Raw genomic sequence first — 22,243 nt, forward strand, 5'->3', positions numbered from 1 at the left:
CGTACAGCTATAAACCTACACCCATGTTTTGTGCTGGTCTAACAGCATGATGGTATACTTCAGGGATTTTTAAAAGATCATAACAGAGAGGATAGCCAGATGTGGTGGTGCTTCTCTTGAATCCCAGTACTCAAGGGAAGCAGAGACATGTCATTCTCTGTGAGTTTGATGTCATCCTGGTCTACATGAGAAAGTATCAGTCCAGCCAGGGCTATATAGTGAGACTCTGTCTCAACGAAAGGGAAGGGAGTGGAGGGGAGGGGAGTGGAAGGGTAGGAAGGAAAGGGAAGGGAAGGGAAGGGAAGGGAAGGGAAGGGAAGGGAAGGGAAGGGAAGGGAAGGGAAGGGAAGGGAAGGGGAGGGAAGGGAAGGGAAGGGAAGGGAAGGGAAGGGAAGGGAAGGAAGGAAACGGGCCAGTGAGATTATCCAGCAGGTGCTTGTTGTACAAGCCTGGCAACCTGAGTCAGATGCCAGAACCCACACAAAGGTACAAGAAGAGAAATGACTGAATCACACACAAACACATGACACACTAATAATGGTAACAATATTAAAAAGAGAAGAACCCTGAAATTTCTCTAGAAACTTGTAACACTGCAGGTATACTCCCCATTTTTTATAGCAGATGTATCAACTGATGATAACAGATGTATAACTGATGAATAGATTATAAAAATGTATATATAAAAAAGAGAAGCATCATATAAATAAAACTTGCTAACACTGACCTAAAACTGTATATTTTTTAAGGAAAACATGGAAGGTTTTGAGGGACGTGCTGGGACATCTTGGTCTCTGTTGAGAGGTTACGGATTCTGAACAACTTTGATACTACTAGCACTCTGTTAGAGATAGATTGTTTAGGGCCCTACTGTGAAAAATTTGGATTCTCAATACATCTGGCCTAAAAGATTTTAGGCAGGGGCTCTTGTTCTGAAAATGATTTTTTGTAGTTATAGCAAAAAGAATTTCTATCATAATATGTAAGTGCTGTGTTACAGAAAATACTAAAATTTGATTATAAAATTAAGTTCTTAAACTGGAAGAGTTATTATTATTCCTCCCCTAACAAATAGACATACAGAAACACACACTCCCTATAATGCTGTATTTTGGAAAAGACCACTAGATCACAACTTTTCAAAGTATGATCTGAGGACCACCAGAACCAACTCTGAAAACCTGAAAGCAGATCTGAGACCACATGGAAACTTTGTAAATCTGTGTCTGAGGTTGTAGGCTGGACACTGAGGTCCATTTTCCTTGCAACTCCTGAAATTCTTTTTGTATATCTCTCTTACATCATGCACTACTCTTGGCTTTGCACTTTAAGAACACATGTGCTTCCTATATACACTGACGAAGAATAAACATTACTGCTCCAAAAGTGAGCAACAGCCAGACAGCAAAGCAAGACAGCAGGGCAGCAGGGTGACTCCCAAACCACTCAGCTCCGTGTCTGGCATCTGGGGGTCATGATGGAACTGTCTGTGTTCTAAAGGCTTTGGGTAGTTCTTCCCTCCTGCTCTGCTGTTTACAGCCCATACGTTCCCTGTCTTGGGGTGGTTCAACTCTGTGCCTAAAGCATTTGTCAGTGGATGTTCAAAGGTCCTTGTGGTGATATTTTGTTTGTGCTCTAAGAAATAGTGCTTGCCCCAAGATCAGAGGATGGAGCTAGCCACTAGTTAACCATAGAAGTCTGAAGGTCTGTACAGACAGACAGGAAGTGATATGACTGGGTAGAGAGAGGAATATAAGGTGGGTGGAGACAGGAGCTCGCCCCCTTTTTGGTCTGAGGCGTCAGATAGGTAAGAGATGACTGCTCCTTTACTTCTCTGTTCTTTCAGCATTTACCCCGATATCTGACTCCAGGTTTTTATTAAGATCAGTTAGAATTCGCGCTACAGGTCCTAATGTCTCCCATGATCCTCAGCTGTCCATTACATCTTGGGTTTAACCTTTCCAGCTTTACACAATGGCCTTCTAGGACCTTCTTGAAGGAACACTGACCCTACTGCCCATTGGTTTGTCTCTGTGGCTTTCTGGAACCTTGACATAACCTCAATGACCTCCATGGTTTTCATCTTTCTTATCTACAAAACCCATACCATCTGGATGACCTGGCCAAATTTTACAAACAGCTTGAGATGTAGCCTACCTGCCTTCAGACCACAATTACAGGGGCTTCTGGGTGCTGTCTTGGAGGAAACATTGTTTTTGAGTAGGAAACCCCTTCAGTATTATTCTCAGGTCAGGCTCTCACCCTTCAAATGCATTTCCATTTTTACAGTGGGTAGGGTCTTGCCATTGGGGCAATAACCTAAAACATTGTTACACCAAAAATAAATAACATATAATATCTATAAAGGGAGTGCAATATATATATAACAAGATACTTATTTAAAATTAATAAGTAACTACATAAATAAACAGGAAGAGAAGACTTCTCTACAACACAATCCTGGTATCTTGGCTATGTTGTTATCTCACTTCCTGGAGCTAATGCCAGCCATACAGAATTATTGTTACATCCTCCTCATAGATCTCAGATCCAAGAAAACATGACGGAAAGGCAAATGAAATGTGTAGCTATGTAGAATTACATACAAGTCTGCTCTTGCATCCTTTCTGTTGTCTCTATATTTTATTGACGACAGGACTATGAAATGGGCTGATCCCATATCAGATGAGGAAAAGTGGGGATTACACAGGATTTGTTAAAGTATATGGGGAAAGCATAGTTCCCCCAATTATTGGTTTGAATATTAACCCTCTCTAGTGCCAACAGACGTTTCCTTTCCTGCTGTGTCTGGTAGAAGGCTCTGTGATGTCTTTCTGGCTTGTGTTCTTCTGAGAAGAGTCCAGGAGCAGTGTCGCAGCACATTCTCCAGTAAAAATAGCCTGAGAATGTTTATGATTAGGCCTCCTGGAAAAGATGACTTCCATTTTTATCCTTGACATTTATTCCCAAGATATCAATCTGGAGGTGGTAGTCCATCAGCCATCTTGGGGCTCTTCTCACTATTGATTTTGGACCTTTGAACAGCAGATGCTTTTAAAAGTCACATTCCAAGACCTGGGGATGTAGCTCAGTGGCACTGTGCTTGCTTAGCATGTGTAAGGCTGTGGGTTCAAACTCTAGCACTGTCAGCAGAATAAAAGGGCCTCCATGCTTGTGGGCTGGAAGCACAGAGCAGAAGGTAGGAAGCACCATGCCTGCATCACCATTCCTGACATGATGCTGAGGAGAAGCCACATCAGGGAGACAGAAAGGAAAACAGTCTTGTGGGAGCAATTCTGAGATTCATTAATGTACCTTGTCATTGGTTCTAAAATGGAAGCAGCAGGAATCATTCTGGGTCCCTCCCTGGAAGCAAATAATTACTCCCTGGGAAAGGGAATTCAAATGTGGCTCCTATAGAAACCACATTAGCATATGTAACCCACAATTTTAGATTAAAAAATACCCTGAGAACAAAGGGAATAAAGTATAGAATAAAAAAATCCAAGCTTTAGTAACATAAATTTTCCCATTTTCCTTTGCTTGTTTTCTACCGCCATACCCACAATTACTTCTCAACTCACAAGCATCACAAATCAAAATAATATGGAAGGAAACCTTATTCTTATTAGTAAATAAATAAAACACCTAGGATCATAAAAATACCAATGATCTTGAAATTCAGTTGTAAAACTACCAGAATATGTTTACAGTATGTTCTGCTTTATTAATAAAGATCTAGCAGCTGTTATACTATGCCATAACTCTATAGTAAATTATATTCTAGCTGTCTACAGCATTGTATATGCTGTGAACATGTGACTCTCTTGCCTGCATCCGCACACAATTCTCCCACCATTGCTGTGAAGTTTTATTGTGTTAGGCTCCCTGAGAAGGTGAAGCATTATGAAATTTCCTTACTCTGCTGGCTAGTGTTTTGACAACTTGACACAAGCTAGAGTTATTTGAGGGGAAGGAAACTCAACTGAGGAAAAAGCCCCTCCAGATTGGACTGTAGGCAAGCCTATGGGGCATTTTCTTAATTGACAATTGATGTGGGAGGGACCAGCTCACTATGGGTGGTACCATCCCCTGGGAGGTGGTCCTAGGGCATGTAAGAAAGCAGGCAGAGCAAACCACGAGGAGCAAGCTAATAAGCTGCATTTTTCCATGGTCTCTGCTTTAGTTCCTGCCTCCAGGTTCCTACCTTGAGTTCTTGCTCTGATGGAGTGTTACCTGGAAGTGTAAGATGAAATATCTTTTAGTCATGTTTTACCACAGCAATAGCAACCCTAAAACATTGACTATTTTTGTCCTTCTAGAATGATTAAACATCTGATGGGACTATAATTGTAAGTTCTTTGTGAGTGCAACCATTCAGAAAAAGTGGCTTGAGACATCTCATGAAATAAATCCAGACTCTTCTAATGTTTTACTCAAAGTCCGGTGCCGCCCACAAGTTGCTTCTGAATTAGAAAATCTTTGCATTTATGACCTGTGATTGTTAAGAGTGTTGGTGCCCATACTGGTCTCACAAGAGTTAATTCTTACCACACAGAAAGCATTCTTAGGAGAGTTAGGATCTGGGGGAGTGGTGAGGATCTTCACGTAGGGATAAGGATCCAATTTATCTCCATCAATGACTACCCATCATGAATGTTGTTTGTAGATATCCCTCCAAGTACAGACTAGTACATAGATTTGCTCTCATGTTAACAAACAATTCCCAGTGGGTTCTAAAACCCATGCTTCAGGTTTCAACCAACCAAAAATACAAAAGAAGCATGGAGAATAAAATGATGGCAGGTGCCTTGCTCTCAAGACATATTTTACATAACCTTTGGAGGTTTTTTGTTTTGTTTGAGACAGGCATGCACCACCACACCATGCTAGCTTTTTTTTTTTTTTTAATTTTTATTTTGCAATACAATTCAGTTCTACATATCAGCCACAGATTCCCTTGTTCTCCCCCCTCCCGCCCCCCTCACCTTCCCCCCAGCCCGCCCCCCATTCCAATCTCCTCCAGGGCAAAGGCTTCCCCACAGACTGAGATCAACCTGGTGGACTCAGTCCAGGTATGACCAGTCCCCTCCTCCCATGCCGAGCCAAGGGACCCTGCATAGGCCCCAGGTTTCAAACAGCCAACTCATGCAATGAGCACAGGACCCGGTGCCACTGCCTGGATGCCTCCCAAACAGATCAGGCCAATCAACTGTCTCACCCACTCAGAGGGCCTGATCCAGTTGGTGACCCCTCAGCCATTGGTTCATATTTCATGTGTTTCCGTTTGTTTGGCTATTTGTCTCTGTGCTTTATCCGACCTTGGTCTCAACAATTCTCGCTCATATAAACCCTCCTCATTCTCGCTAATTGGACTCCCAGAGATCCACCTGGGGCCTAGTCATGGATCTCTGCATCCAGATCCCTCAGTAGTTGGATGAGGTTTCTAGCACGACAATTAGGGTGTTTGGCCATCCCATCACCAGAGTAGGTCAGTTCGGACTGTCTCTCGACCATTGCCAGCAGTCTGTTGTGGGGGTATCTTTGTGGATTTCTGTGGGCCTCTGAGAATAGGAAGAAACAAAGTGCTTTTTTTTTTTAATAGTGTGTATGTGTGTCTGTGAACATGCATGCCTGGTATCATTGGAGAACAGGGCATCAGATTCTCTGAGACTGGCATTACAGACAGTTGTGAGCCACCATATGGGTGCTGAAAATCCAACCCAGGTCCTCTGGAAGAGCAGTCAGTGCTCTCAACCAATGAGCCATCTCTCCAGCTCTCTAAGGAGTTTTTTTTATAAATTCCAAACTCAGAACACAGCTCATACCAACATAATAACAATAATAGTAATAATTATAAATCAAACAATTTGTAGTGGAAACCAAGAATTATTTCATTTTTATCATTACTATGAAAAAGAAAACATTAAATAAAACAGATACTCCATCTCTCTGGTGATGGAAAGTGTTTTCCACTTCTAAGTTTCTTTGCAACGTTATCTTTTTGCTATAATTATGTGTGAATTTTGCAGTTTGTAAAAATATATTCATTAATAAAGAAATTTGCTTTAATTTTTGAGAACATAAGCAAAATAATGAGTAAGCTGAATAGTTTCCTCAGTACTTTTATGACCCTATGGCTGAGGCCAGGAACCTGGGGAAAGGGAGAACTGGCCCCTACCTTGAACGTGCTAACAGTGGTAAGATTCAGATATAGTTTTCAAGAGAATGCAACAGATACTATATAAAGAGTGAAAGAATGTGTGGGTAGCTGGTAACTGGCAGTGGCAATGATGTCACACGCACATCCCTCAGCCTTGTGCCTGATGCAGAATCATGACTATGTGACTGGTACAAATATTGCTCATGTAATGGGAAGTCCCCTGAGAATGTTTTGACTTAGAAATGAAGATGCAAAGCAAACCATAAAATTTCAAAAAAAAAAAATCTAAAGTGGATGGCAGAATCCACCCATCAAATGGGAAATCTAAAAGAGAAAGAGTGCACAGAGTCACTGAAGGAGAAACTGGATTTTGGAGATAGATGTTGGGGTGCAGGGAGGAAGTAGAAAATGATTCTAGAATGAAGGAGTGGTCTGAAGGGATTCACATGAGAGTCTAAGATGCGTCATCCTCAGCTTAAGGGACGAAATTAGTATCTGATTCTTACGAGAAGATTCAGATGCAGAGAGACAGATATGTTTAGAAGGTGACTGATGAGGAGGCTGTGGGCAAATGAAGTGTATTTCCTGAGGACCAGATTTGTGCCACTCATGAGAGACAGCCTGGAAGCAACAGGAATCTTTCCAAGAGCCATCTGGAAGAAGAACAGAACTTGGGCAGAAGGAAGCTTGTGATGAATTGCTAGGTGTTTAGGCATTGCAGAAGGAGCCGTAAACGGCCAGTTAGAAAAGACATCCGTTTGCCTATGTGGAAAAATGAAGAGAGGAGGATCTTCAGGCAACGGGAATTCTCAAGAGAATCCATTGGGAAAAGGGTAACTCAAGGAAGCCATTCATTGATGATACCAATCAAATAAGAACTCTCATGCCTTCGCCATTTCCTCTCCCATTTCTCAGGTTTCAGCCTGAAGGGCATGAAGACAACCTTAATCGAGATATGGAAGGAAGGTATGTGCCGTGTGGCATGAGAGAGGAGCTGACGGTGTCTTGACATGATGCAGGGGACTGAAGGAACCTCCCGTTAGGACAGAGAAAGAATGAGAGATTAGGGGAACAGCAGGACAAAGTTTTCACAGTTAGATCAGGTCTTAGGTTTACCACGCACATAGGTTACACCAAAGAGAGTGTTAATGTCTGTACACAATCTTCATCACAAAGAAGACACCCTGCTGTGTCGCTCAGTCCAGCGCTGCTTTTACTTCGCATCATTTTTTCAGTTTCACTCTGGCTATGACACTCTAAGGTTTTCTCAGGCAAATCTAAGGAGGAACGAGGTCTCCATTGTGCCATGACTAAAATTCTTTCTGTTTGTGGTTTTGGTTTGGTTTGGTTTGGTTTGGTTTTTGAGACAGGGTCTCTATATAGCCCTAGATGTCCTGGAGCTCACTATGTAGACCAGGCTGGCCTCAAACTCAGAGCTCCACCTGCCTCTGCCTCCCAAGTGCTGGGATTAACGGTGTGTGCCTGGTCTAAGACCAAAATTCTTATCTGTAGATGAAAAACGGCCCCTGTGATCTCTCATGCCACCCTACTCTTGTTAATCAGAGAAGTCTGTGGAAGTGTCCTGGGGACCAGTAGCAGGACTGCTGATTATGTCAAATAAATGACTGTGGTACATGTTGTAAAGTGGGTATGACCCTAAACACAAAGTGATGGTCACCGATGTCCCAGTACAGACCTATTTCCACCCAGAATAGTCTAGTTGTAAACACACAAGGGTTATGGAAGGTTCTGCTCCAGCCATCAGGGAGTGTTCCAGCAATTTCAACGATACCTTACTTGTGTAAACAGTCTTTCTGTTTCTGAGGCCCAGCTTATTAAGTGGAAATACTTAACTTCAGCCACAGCATTTTGTTTTAGAGACTCAACCAGCCCTGTGCCTCTCCAGGCAACTAACTGTAAGTTTCCTTAAGACTGGATGAATGAGAAAGGGGCCTGGGTACATGGAGACGACAATGGCTCACTGGTCTTTGGGGCTTGGTGATTTACATGAAGAAAACTGGGGCACTTGCTCCCTGTGAGCACCGAGAGGACTGAGCAATGCTGCTCCTTCTGTGTTCTGATTCCCTCGACACAGTCTATGGACGCCAGCACTGCTGGCATCCTGGGTGGTTTGTATGTCTGGATTCATCATTGTGGAAGGAGAGACGGCCACCCACCTGTGCACACTGCAGGACTTTTGTGCCAGTTACTGGTTATACCTACCAACTTCCAGTCGCCCCAACACAGAGTTACAACAACCACAAATGTCTCCATGGGCTGGGGATGTGCTTGCCTACCTATGTGTGTAAAGCCCTAAATTCAGTCCACGGTAATTAAATAAAAATGTCTCAAAACAACCAATGTCCCCTGGGAAAGTTGGCTCTAGTTCCTGAGAGGTCAGGGCAGGAACTACAGACAGGAGCCTGAAGCCAAACTAAAGCACAACCATGGCGGAGTGCTGCTCACTGGTTTGCTCCCATGGCTTGCTTAGCTTGCTTTCTTACACAACCCAGGACCATCTGCTCAGCCAGGCCCTCCCACATCAATCATTAATCAGGAAATGCCCCCACTAACTTGGCTACAGGCCAGTCTGACGGAGAGAATTCTTTGATGAAGGTTACCTCTTCCCAAATGACCCTAGCTTGTGTCAAGTTGACAAAAAAACTGACCTGCATGATAACTGTCTTTCAGTGTTTGACTCTTCCATTTTATTTTCTATACATCTACTTTTCTACAGTATTTCTCATGTTTCATGTGTGCTACATGTGATTGTTCTCTAGGCTTTCATGACTAGATGGGAATTTAAGATGAGTCCTCTGGAAACTCCAGAACTTCTGAGTATCTTACTGAGTATCATTTTGATGGATTAGAGGTTGTCTCTGGAATGTGGAGACGGAAGAGTCAAGATAAGAAAAAACAGATCCAGTTCCAAAGGGAGAAAGAAAGAGCTTTAAAAAGAGGAACAGACGGGTGAAAAACGAAATAGGAAAAGGGCAGTGGGATGAGAAGAATCAGCAGCTGAGCACCCTGCTACTGGCTTCCCAGCTGGGCAAGAGAACCGAACCCTCATCTGGTAGGAAGCCAGGTGGGCCAGGTCTCAAATTTAGTTCCAGGTCTTGCTGAGACAGTACCTCCTCTAACAGAAATGCTCGACAGTGGGAAGGAGTTGTTACATCTTTCTGTATTTATTTGTGTGTGTGTGTGTGTGTGTGTGTGTGTGTGTGTGTGTGTGTGTGCGCACGCATGTGTGCTGTGTAACTGTTTCCTCAGATATTGAAACATTCCACCCCACATGGAAGCTCTTTAACAAGAAGGTAAACAACTCAAAAGAGTTTCAGGAAGTCCCTGAAACTGAGCAGATCCACTAGGCCTCTCCCTGCCAGCTATAAAAGCTGAGAGTCCCTTTCAGAGGAGCCAGGCTGCAAAGAAGCTCCTGAGACCAGCCCGGCTTCCTGGAAGAAGCAGAGACCAGCCCAGCTGCCTGGAAGAGGTTTAGACCAACTGAGTCACCTGGAAAGACACTCTCCAGTCTTCTGAGCTGCCTGCAGGCTGTGCAGTGTGAGCTGTCATCCATGTGGTATGGGCCTTGGTGATGCAGCTGTCTTTGAGTCATTTCTGCTTCTGTAAGTGACCCCTCACCTATACTCCTGTAAGCAACCCCAATAAATTGCATTGGTTCACCAAGTTGGACTTTGGTGGTATCTGTACTTTGGTCTGTTGTGATCTCATTATCTGGGGTGAATAGAGGTATGTGTGTGGCATCTCCCAAGGAAAAGGTTTATCTTACAACAACATGAGTGTGTGTGATTACTCACATTCCACAGTGTGATTGTGGAGATCAGAGGACAATTTCCAGGAGTTGGTTCTCTCCTATTGTGTGGGTTCCCAGGATCCAAGTCAGATCATCAGGCTTGGCAATAAGCTCCTTTACCAGCTGGGTCATCTCACAAGTCCAGGAATTACATTTTTTTCACTTTCCAGAGGAAACAGAGGGACGTGGCCAGGTGCAATCTTAAGAAGGAAACTTAGCCGGGCGGTGGTGGCGCACGCCTTTAATCCCACCACTCGGGAGGCAGAGCCAGGTGGATCTCTGTGAGTTCGAGGCCAGCCTGGGCTACCAAGTGAGTCCCAGGAAAGGCGCAAAGCTACACAGAGAACCCTGTCTTGAAAAACCAAAAAACAAAAAAAAACAAAAAAAAACAAAAAAAAAACCAAGGAAACTTATTTTAAATTGACTTATGGATTGGGGGGGATGGGGGTAGGGTGACTGAGAATAGAAAACAATTACAAGTTAGGGGTCTTGGACTCAGTCTGCCACAGTACAAGGGTGAAAGACAGCCCAGGGATGCTAGGATGGCTGGAAGTTGACAAGCCCAAAAGCCCAGGCAACAGAAGGCTTTAGTGGCTTCATGAACTGAGACTAACTCTGGAGTTCCATAGCCCTGGGCCTGAGGTCAGAGGATGGATGTACTTCCTGATCCACCAGTGCAGGAATCCTGAAACTCCAAAGGACTACGTGACATCTCCAGCGCACTCCTCTTGCAGGGTCATTAATGCTCAGTGGGTTGAGAGTAGGGAGACAAGTTCACAGAGCTCAATGCGATGGTTGCTTCCCACACTTCCATCATGCTTAGTGAACACCACCCAGCTAGAACATCAGCCATCCGAGGGGTATGAACATGCCCAGCCCACTAACTACAGAGCTAAGCGTGGCCAGAAGAAGCTGGTACACAAAGAAGAGACAGGACTAAAGTTTAGACCACTGGCAAACATCTGACGCTTGCCAAGTACAGCATCAGCACCAACATACATGCTGGGAAAGATAAGAATCCACAGGTTCAACGGACCCTATTTACCTGGCAGATCAATTTTAGAGAATTCAGAAAGACAATGCCACAAATCATCATCATTTTTTCTCCTTTGTCTTTCTGTTTTTTTCCTTTTTATTGTAATTTTAACAGTATTTTTTCTTTATTGCTTTTTAAAAAAGATTTTTTTTTTTTATTTAGGGGTGTGTGTGCGTGCGTGCGTGCGTGCGTGTGTGCATGTGTGTGTGTGTGTGTGTGTGTGTGTGTGTGTGTGTGTGTGTGTACTTGCATGTGGGTACTCTAAAGACCAGAATTGACTGTATTGATGTACTGGATCATTCTGGGACTGAAGTTATAGGTAGCTGCCAGCTGCCAGCTGCTCGTACACCACTCAAGTGATTCCATGAAATAGAAAAAGAAGAACGGGTGCAAATTCTTTTTCTGAAGCCAGTATTACCCTGACACCCAAACCAGATAAAGACATCACCAAGAGTGCAGGAAAACAAAAAACAGGAGCCGGGCGGTGGTGGTGCACCCCTTTAATCCCAGCACTCGGGAAGCAGAGCCAGGTGGATCTCTGTGAGTTCGAGGCCAGCCTGGTCTACAGAGCGAGATCCAGGACAGGCTCAAAAGCTACAGAGAAAACCTGTCTCGAAAAAACTAAAAGGGGAAGTGCTGTGGGATGGTCTGTATGTCAAATGTGTTGCTGATTGGTCAATAAATAAATCACTGATTGGCCAGTGACCAGGCAGGAAGTATAGGCGGGACTAACAGGAGAATTGAGAGAACAGGAAGTTGGGTGGGGGAGACACTGCCAGCCACCGCCATGACAAGCCGCATGTGAAGATCCCAGTAAGCCACGAGCCATGTGGCAAGGTATAGATTAATAGAAATGGATTAATTTAAGCTGTAAGAACAGTTAGCAAGAAGCCTGCCACGGCCATACAGTTTGTAAGCAATATAAGTCTCTGTGTTATGACATCATGAGGTTTGCAGACAAATGGATGGATCTAGAAAAAATCATCCTGAGTGAGGTATGCCAGACTCAGAAAGACAAACATGGTATGTACTCACTCATAACAGGATACTAGATGTGGAACAAGGATGACTGGACTGCTACTCACATCACCAGGCAGGCTACCTGGAAAACAGGACCCCAAGAAAGACACAGGGATCGCCCAATGACAGAGAAATGGAATGAGATCTACATGAACAGCCTGGACATGAGTGGGGGTAGTGAAGGGCGAGGGTCGAGGGAAAGAGAGCTTGGGTGAGCGGGAGATCCCAGCTGGATCAACAACAGAGAGGGAGAACAAGGAATAGGAGACCATGGTAAATGAAGACCACATGAGAATAGGAAGAAACAAAGTGCTAGAGAGGCCCACAGAAATCCACAAAGATACCCCCACAACAGACTGCTGGCAATGGTCGAGAGACAGTCCGAACTGACCTACTCTGGTGATGGGATGGCCAAACACCCTAATTGTCGTGCTAGAAACCTCATCCAACTACTGAGGGATCTGGATGCAGAGATCCATGACTAGGCCCCAGGTGGATCTCTGGGAGTCCAATTAGCGAGAATGAGGAGGGTTTATATGAGGGAGAATTGTTGAGACCAAGGTCGGATAAAGCACAGAGACAAATAGCCAAATAAACGGAAACACATGAAATATGAACCAATGGCTGAGGGGTCACCAACTGGATCAGGCCCTCTGAGTGGGTGAGACAGTTGATTGGCCTGATCTGTTTGGGAGGCATCCAGGCAGTGGCACCGGGTCCTGTGCTCATTGCATGAGTCGGATGTTTGAAACCTGGGGCCTATGCAGGGTCCCTTGGCTCGGCCTGGGAGGAGGGGACTGGACCTACCTGGACTGAGTCCACCAGGTTGATCTCAGTCTGTGGGGAAGGCTTTGCCCTGGAGAAGATGGGAATGGGGGGTGGGCTGGGGGGAAGGTGAGGGGGGCGGGAGGGGGGAGAACAAGGGAATCTGTGGCTGATATGTAGAACTGAATTATATTGCAAAATAAAAATTAAAAAAAAAAAGTCTCTGTGTTTACTTGGTTGGGTCTGAGGGGCTGTGGCGGGTGAGAGAGATTTGCCCTGACCATGGGCCAGGCAGGAAAACTCTAGCTACAAAAAAAAAAAAAAAGAAAGAAAGAAAGAAAGAAGAAAACTAACAACCCATTAAGAGGTGGGCTATAAGACTGAACAGAAAATTCTCAAAGTAAGAATACATTGGAGGCCAGGAGGCACACCTTTAATCCCAGCATGGGAGGCAAAGGCAGGAGGATTTCTGTGGGTTCTAGGCCAGCCTGGTCTACAGAGCAAGTTCCAGGACAGCCAGGGATACACAGAAAAACAGTTTCAAAAAACAAACAAAAATGGCTAATAAACATTTAAAAGGCATTCAACATCCTGGGCTTCCTGTTTGAAAGTGTGATCTGAGGTCAAAAATACCATTTGAAATGCAAAGTCTCTAAGCACAAGTACCAGCCCAGTGTGGTGCACACCTGTAATTCTAGCCCTTGGGCAGTGGAAGCAGAAAGATCATTAAGTTTGATGCTAACCTGAGCTATATAATGAGGCCTTGTATCAAAAATAAAATAAAATTCAGGGACCAGGGCCATGATATAGAAACTTCTGGATGAATAATCTGCTCTTAATCCAGTCATCCCCCTTCTATCCATGGGTTTGGTTCCAAGACCACCCCTTCCCTATTCCACCCACCCCAAAACCCAAATCCTTGGATGCTAATTCGGTAACGTGGGCATATCCTCTCACAGACTTTAAATCATCAATACTTAATATAGACACTGTGCACACAGTCACTGTGCAGTGCTTTGGAGACACTGTGCACACAGTCACTGTGCAGTGCTTCGGAGACACTGTGCACACAGTCACTGTGCAGTGCTTTGGAGACACTGTGCACACAGTCACTGTGCAGTACTTTGGAGACACTGTGCACACAGTCACTGTGCAGTGCTTTGGAGACACTGTGCACACAGTCACTGTGCAGTGCTTCTGGAAGAACCATAACCAGGAAGAACTAGCTCAGTACAGATACAATTCTGTCCCAGAATGCTTTTGCTCTGCAGTTTGAATCTGCAGGTACAAGGCTTGTAGACATGTAGACCTACTGTGTAAATTCCAAGTATTGCCTAGGTCATAACTGCACTAAGATGATTTATTCATTGCGTGTAGAGAATTAGAATTTAACTGAGTGCCCAGTATTTTTATTTACAATATTTGTTCATTCTATTTGGAACTGGGGGTAGGAGACACTCAAGTTTTAGATCTTTTTCTGTAAATCTTTGGCATATCATACACAGATGTTTGGTAACTACAATGCTAGAGACATTTTATTGTAAGAGAAATTAACGCTATACCACCACCAATCACTGCAGAAAAACGTCCCTTTACAAGGGATAGGGTTTTGTTGTTGTTGTTTTGTTTTGTTTTTCAGTTCCTGGAACAAGCTCACTTTATACCACCAATCTACCTGTTTTGCAGTGTAGAGTGGTCCACCAAAACAACTTTTTGCTCTGATCATTCACTCTAGCTTTGCTGTCTTCTAGGGAGCTCAAACCAGGAAGTCTGGTTTAAAAGTTGCTAATGAACAGGCCTGGGTGGTGTTTGTCTTTAATTTTGAAGTCTTTTTTTTTTTAATTTTTATTTTGCAATACAATTCAGTTCTACATATCAGCCACAGATTCCCTTGTTCTTCCCCCTCCCTCCCCCCTCGCCTTCCCCCCAGCCCGCCCCCCATTCCAATCTCCTCCAGGGCAAAGCCTTCCCCACAGACTGAGATCAACCTGGTGGACTCAGTCCAGGTAGGTCCAGTCCCCTCCTCCCAGGCCGAGCCAAGGGACCCTGCATAGGCCCCAGGTTTCAAACAGCCAACTCATGCAATGAGCACAGGACCCGGTGCCACTGCCTGGATGCCTCCCAAACAGATCAGGCCAATCAACTGTCTCACCCACTCAGAGGGCCTGATCCAGTTGGTGACCCCTCAGCCATTGGTTCATATTTCATGTGTTTCGGTTCGTTTGGCTATTTGTCTCTGATCTTTATCCAACCTTGGTCTCAACAATTCTCGCTCATATAAACCCTCCTCATTCTCACTAATTGGACTCCCAGAGATCCACCTGGGGCCTACTCATGGATCTCTGCATCCAGATCCCTCAGTAGTTGGATGAGGTTTCTAACACGACAATTAGGGTGTTTGGCCATCCCATCACCAGAGTAGGTCAGTTCGGACTGTCTCTCGACCATTGCCAGCAGTCTGTTGTGGGGGGTATCTTTGTGGATTTCTGTGGGCCTCTCCAGCACTTTGCTTCTTCCTATTCTCATGTGGTCTTCATTTACCATGGTCTCCTATTCCTTGTTCTCCCTCTCTGTTGTTGATCCAGCTGGGATCTCCCACTCCCCCAAGCTCTCTTTCCCTCGTCCCTCGCCCTTCACTACCCCCACTCATGTCCAGGACTGCTACTCACATCACCAGGGAGGTTACCTGGAAAACAGGACCCCAAGAAAGACACAGGGATCGCCCAATGACAGAGAAATGGAATGAGATCTACAATTTTGAAGTCTTAACTGTTCTTGGTAAAGGAACACTGCCACCTAGCGGCAGAATCAAGTATTCTCTCAGGCTGGAAGCAAAGACAAAACCAAGCTGAATCAAGTGGAAGATCCGAAAGCATGGGTTTGGGTTGCTTCCACATAGCATCCAGTCTGTTAATTTTAGCAAGATACAGGGAGGAACATTTATTTACTAGTAGAGCTGGAACATTCCTTTTTAAAAAACAGCAGGGGTGGGGGCAGAGAGATGGCTGCACAGGTAAAGGCACTTGTTACAGAAGCCTGGAACTACACACACACACACACACACATACACACACACACACAGAGAGAGAGAGAGAGAGAGAGAGAGAGAGAGAGCAGGGGCAGTGATAGTAATAAAGTAAGTACAGCAATATAAAGAAGCCATTCCCTTCAGCATGCGCTGAAACTGAAAGGAGAGAAACCAAGCAGGATTTGAGAGAAAATTCTTTCAACTAGAACTCATGGGAACAAAATTCATCTTTACTTTAAAATCCATAAGGCGTCTGAATTTCTGATGCATACACAAGGCTCAATAAAAGTTACCAGTAAATAGTACTCAGAATCTCGTCTATGAAAATATCAAGACTCAGAAGCCTGGCTGCTGAGGCTCAACTAAGTATTCCCTAACCCAGAAAATTCTGCAGACTTCAAACAGACTCAGCTGCATGGTCATATGGGCACTTCAGTACTCGGGATATATTTTTGCATCAGAGAAAAATATTTAGTTACAAATTTTTAAACATTTGGTGTTGATTTTGTTTCCTTTTGTTTGTTTTCTAAGGGGCCTGTGGCTAGTTAATAAAAGAAAATTCATGCCAGCTTGTCAACTTCGTAATCACTCTTGGCTATGTGCCACCTGTTTTAATACATATGTCCTTGTGAGCTGTGGCAACAAAGATTCTGTCACCTTTATAAATATTTACTGTCTTTTACTAGATGCAAAGGAATGGAGACTCCATAGCTGCGTGCTTGTACAGTTGGTTGCTGAGCAGGAATATGTTTTTGCAAATTCCATTTCCGCCAGTGAGCAGTAAGATTATCTTCCATAGGGGAAAACAAAACAAAACAAAACCAGTTTTGAACTTTCTGTCAATCTAGTCACCTAGGACTTGCTGAGCTCTTCCAGTGGCCAGACACTGAGCTTCACACACTTAGATGAACAGTCTGGTGTTACTGGTATGATTTTAATACATCTATGCAGTATCCTTTAATGCAGCCCTATAGTCTTAGCTTACCCTGTTAAACTTATAGGGTGGCGCTCTGTCTACAGTCATAAATAAGTAGTTTATCAGTGTGTGCTGCCTGGAAGGTGCCCGACAGATGGCATCGTGTGCCTGTCTACACTGGCACACAGACATCCTCTGTCCTCAAAATGGAGTCAAAGCTGCTTGCAAAATGGAATCTTTTTAAACAACACAGAGTGAACACAGCCTGGTCTCAACAAAACTTGACTTTCTGGCATTCCCCTCTTCCCTAATCCCAAAGAGTGTGTCTCATAAATCTACTCCAACCCTGTTTGCTGAGCCTTTAACCCTGTTATGAATTACACACTCTGGGCAACATTAGAAAGGAGGAGACCGGTTTCTTAGCAACCTTTTGAGATGTTAAGCTAGAAAGCCACAAGAATATATACACCCATTGTAAAGACACAAGCACTCTCACAGGGAAGATCACACTTGTCCTGTTGGTGCGCTCTCTCTCTCTCTCCTCTCTCTCTCTCTCTCTCTCTCTCTCTCTCTCTCTCTCTCATGCTTTCTCTCTCACTCTCCTCTTGCTCTCACTCTCACTCTCGCTCTCGCTCTCTCTCTCAAAATCCCAGCTTTGTTTCACATTTGGTTATCTCTGAAATTCATCCCTTTGTTGAAGCCATGTACCCCAGTTTTGCACTGCTGGAGGTCTCTGAATAGAACTCCTCAGGCAGCTGCTGGTGTGGGGTGGAGCTGTAGCCCACAGCTGACAACTGACTGCTGATCTCTGTATAGATACAGACTTAGGAGCAAAATGTCAAAACAATGTAATGACATTGCTTAACTCTCCAAGCTTTAAGGGGGTTGTACTAAAAGCACTTGGTTACCGGAACACTCCTCAGTCCCCACTGCCTAACTGGAGACACCTGAAACCCTCTGTGGTAGTGTTATGTTTCACAACAGAGCCCGGGATCTTTCAGTGGTTGCTTCGGCTTTCCCTATCTTCTCTCTGGACAGCGGAGGAAGCAGGTTCGCTAGATGACTGTGTGTTATCTGCTTCAACCCAGCTTGAGTAAAGATGTAGCCGAGTACTAAAAATTCATAGTGACTTCCTTTGCTAGTGAGCCGTCTCTTCCACTCTCTGGAAGCCTAGTCAGTCATCCAGAGATGTAGCTAGTGGTAACACTGGCTGTGTGATCTGGGTTAAATTCTTCAAACTCTTTAAGTACTTCTGTCTGTTTTTGTTTTTGTTTTGTTTTTGTTTTTTCGAGACAGGGTTTTTCTGTGTAGTTTCGGTCCTGGATCTTGTTCTGTAGACCAGGCTGGCCTCGAACTCACAGAAGATCTGCCTGACTCTGCTTCCCGAGTGCTGGGATTAAAGGTGTGCACCACCACTGCCTGGCACATTTCTGTCTTTAAAATGGACACAGGGTTGCTGAGGTCAGGCTGGTCCCTGTTCTGAGTTACTCCATATTGTGTAAAGCAGTGGTTTTTCAGGCTGTGCCTTGCCTTGAGAAACTCCATTTTACAAGCAGCTTTTGATACCATTTTGAGGATACAGGACCATCTCTCTGACATACCATCCATTCAGAAGACTGATAAATTATGTATTCCTGGGAGGAAAAAGGGTGCTCCCCTAAAAATTCGCTCAGGTGAATTAAGACTATAGGGATATGTGGGAACTGTCCTGGTTGCTTTCTATTGCTGTGATAAAGACCACAAAAAAAGCAGCTTGGGAGGGAAGCATTTGTTTGGCTGACACACCCCAATCACAGTCCTTCACTGAGGGAAGCTGGGTGGGAGCTCACACAGGGCAAGAACTGAAGCAGAAGAGACTGGGGGAGGAACACGGATTATTTCCTTGCTTAGTTTGATTTTTCATATAACTCAGAATCTCTTCCCTGGGCATGACAATACCCACAGTGAGCTGACTGCCCCCATCAATCATTAACCAAGACAATGCCCCATAGGCTTGCCTATAGGCTAATGTAATTGGATCATTTTCTCAGAAGAGGTTCCCTCCTCTTCCAGATGACTCTAGTTTATGTCAAGTTAATGAGAAATAACCAGCCCAGGCATACTTAACATATATAACAGGGAAAACAGACCCAAGAACTTACCAGATACACTAGGCTTAGGAAACTGCGCAACTCCCTCGCCTGGACCCCATAAAGAGATGGGCACCTAACACTGTGATGGCAATGCCCTCCATGACCTGTCATCTGACATCAGCGTCTGTATAAATGACCAACTCCCAACTGTCCTTGGGGCTTCAGCTCAACTTGATCTTGCTGCTGCTGAGTCGATCCCTGTGTTCACCCATGTGGCCCTCGCCCCGTCTGTCCTCCCATTCATCTTTCTGGACCTGGTCCTGCCCTTTGGCCTCTGCAGCTGGACTCAACTCTCCAGCTTCACTCTCGAAGCTGTGGTCCACAGAATTCTGAGAGCAGCAGCTTCCAGGTAGCTAGTTTGGGTCCCTTACTTGGTCAATATGGACTCTGTTTATATTTTTACCTGTCTACTTCTGGAACCTCTTGAAACTCTACTGCAGCCCCCTTAACCCTTTGTATCCATTCTGCAGTGCCCCCCCCCACACACAGCGAAAGATTTACAGTGTGATGTGTGGTATGAGTTAACAATTAAAGATTAAAATGAAAGAACCTGTGTCCGCCTCAACTGGATGAACAGTAGTCTAAGGTGGATATGGTGCTGGAGAAGGAGCTGAGAGTTCTACATCTTGAACTGGAGGCAGCAGAAAGAAGACTGCTATACTAGGCCTAGCTTGAGCATATGAGACCTCAAAGCCCACCTCACAGTGACAAACTTCCTTCAGCAAAGACACACCTCCTAATAGTGCCACTCCCTATGGGCCAAGAATTCAAACCCATGAGTCTATGGGGGTCATACCTATTCAGACCACCAAGGAGGTGTACAAAAGACTACTCAGAGCTGCTAGAAGAATCCAGCATTGCTGACACCTTGATTTTTGGATACCTTACCTCAACAACTATAAGGTAATGATGCATTTCTAGGAGTTCTGTTGTTTTTGTTTTGTGTGTTGAGATAATGTATCATTGTGTCAACTTGGTTGGCCTGGAATTCATTATGTGTACTAGAATGGCCTCAAACTTGAGATTCTTCTGTCTCTGCCTCCTGAGTTCTGGGATTATAGCTATGCGTCACCAGGCCTGGCATCTCTGCTGATTTTAAGCCATCCAGTTTGTTCCTCTTTGTCACAGTAACTCATGTCTGCTGTGATTACTCATTGTGTCAGTATGTAGACACAAAGTCCTACATAACTTTACAGAAGAAAAGATGCAACATGATTTTTGGAAGTACAGAAAAGCCTAGAAGAGAATATGAATGTGTCTGGGGGCCTTTTGTTTTTGCTTTTAAGGTGTGGCAGGTCTAACTCAGGGCCCTGCAAATACTAGTGTTGATGCAAAACAACCACAGCTCTCACTTCAAAGGGGATCAAATATGAGTGACCATGGCTTAGAGACCCAGATTCAAGGTTCCCCAAATGCCATGTTCCAATGCACTTAACAATTTCATGAGGTTTTTATAGTAATAGACTCAAAGTTATTATAAAGCAAGGCACTTTCAAACACAGTGGTGCACATGTCAGGTCGGCAGGTTATAGCAGAGCAGACAAATCTCTGTTAAAGACCTCAGCTATTATCTGGTAACAGTCTTAGCCATTGGGTGAGCAGATACTTAGGGACCTGTTTGTATATTCCAAAAGGATTTTTAAAAATCTATCAGAGACTCATATTTATTCATGCACCAGTATTGGGCTATTTTAAGAGCTTGATGTTACACATGTATTTCTATAAACATTCATGTACAAATTTTTGTGTAGATTTGAGTTTTATTTCTCAAGGACACTATTTTGCATTCTTATCAGCAATATGTAAGGGTTCCAAGTTCTTGCCTTGTGCCCTAACATAAGATCTATGCTGGAGAAAGCCTTCCATTAACTTGAGAGGTGTGTGCACTTTGCTGTTGCTATAATGGTTGTTGTTACAGTGTTAGCCAAGTCTTCTATGTCCTATTTGATTCTTCTACAACTAAATGATATACTGTTTCTTACCCTTCAGTTCTGCTAGTGTTTTTCCCCCAGTTTCCCTTCCTCCACACCTACTTGCTTGCTGCACCATCTCCCCTCTCTCCTAGATTCATTCCTCCTCCATTCTTCTTCAGAAAAGAGCAGGTCTCCAAAAAAAATGACAGCCAAACATGACAAAACAAGATACAATAAGACAAGGCAAAAGTCTTCATATCAAGGTTGGACAAGGTTAATCAATGGGAGGAAAAGAGTCCCAAGAGCAGGCAAAAGAGTCAGAGAAGCAGCCACTCCCGTTGTTAGGAGTCTCGCAAAAACATCAAGCTAACAACCATAACATATACACAAAGGACCGTCTATGACCATACCATGAACATGCCCCATCTTGTCTGTGTTTTCTTCATCTATTTCTCTTATTTTATGTGGCTGTTTCCTCCAGGTTGGTCATGACTGTTGTTGTCTTGAAGCAGAGCAGCTGCAATCACATGCGGGTGTCTCTCAAGAGGTCACAAGATTTGGCTCATTAGCAATCTCTCATGAAGGGAGAAGGAAGCCTCGAAAGACCCCTTTACATGGCAGTGAACGGTTGCTGGGGAAGACAGCTCCTTTGGTAGTGCAGCAGCCTTAAGATGCTGGAGGGACTCCAGTGACCTTGGTGATGCAGTGTTTGTGAGTCAGCATCCATGTCACAGTGAGGCTTTTTGGTGATGCAGCTGCCAAGTCACCTATGCTTTGGAAGTAGGCCTCCACACATGCTCCTGTAAGTCATGCCAATGAAATCAATGTTTCTCCAAGCTGGATTTGGATGAAATCTTTTTGGTCTGTCAATGCCCTCTCTATCTGGGGTAAATAGAAATACAAGAAAATTACACAGAATCATATTAAGTATACATTTATAATTGTTGTGTCTTACTAATGGATTGACCTTTTATTCATAAAATATTCCCTTTTATCATGTATTGCTGTTATTATTATTACTACTGTGTGTATGGAGGTCAGATGACAATTTTGTGGAATCTGTTCTCTCCTTCCATTTTTTACATGAGTTCCAGGGATCAGAGTGGGACTTCAAGCTTACACATCCATCACTTTGACCAGCTGAGCCGTCCTGCAAATAGAAAATGTCTGTTTTTATGTAACATTTTGTGTTTTAAAATCCTTTTTTCTGACATTAGTTAATTGATTTCAGCATTCTTATGGTTATTGTTGGCAAGGATTTTTTCCCCTGAGACAGAGTTTCTCTGTGTAGCTTTGGTGCCTGTCTGCATCTCACTCTGTAGACCAGGCTGCCCTCGAACTCACAGAGATCCGCCTGGCTCTGCCTCCCTAGTATTGGGATTAAAGGCGTGTGCTGCCACCACCGGGCAGCATGAATTTTTTTTTTCACTTTTTCTTTGAGTATATTTGTGTCTTTGAG

General features: G+C 44.1%; 1 long non-coding RNA gene across 1 annotated transcript; it reads right to left on the reverse strand.

Moving 5' to 3' along the window:
* Positions 1–2,511: 2,511 nt before the first annotated feature.
* LOC131908917 (uncharacterized) lies at positions 2,512–22,042 on the reverse strand. Its single transcript, XR_009378686.1, has 3 exons — positions 21,195–22,042; positions 4,208–4,236; positions 2,512–3,240 (listed from the first exon to the last, which is right to left on the reverse strand). It is a non-coding gene; the product is annotated as an uncharacterized LOC131908917 (long non-coding RNA).
* Between the last annotated feature and the right edge of the window lie 201 nt (positions 22,043–22,243).

This window comes from Peromyscus eremicus, chromosome 1 (genome assembly GCF_949786415.1).
Source record: "Peromyscus eremicus chromosome 1, PerEre_H2_v1, whole genome shotgun sequence".
Taxonomy (NCBI): Eukaryota; Metazoa; Chordata; class Mammalia; order Rodentia; family Cricetidae; genus Peromyscus; species Peromyscus eremicus.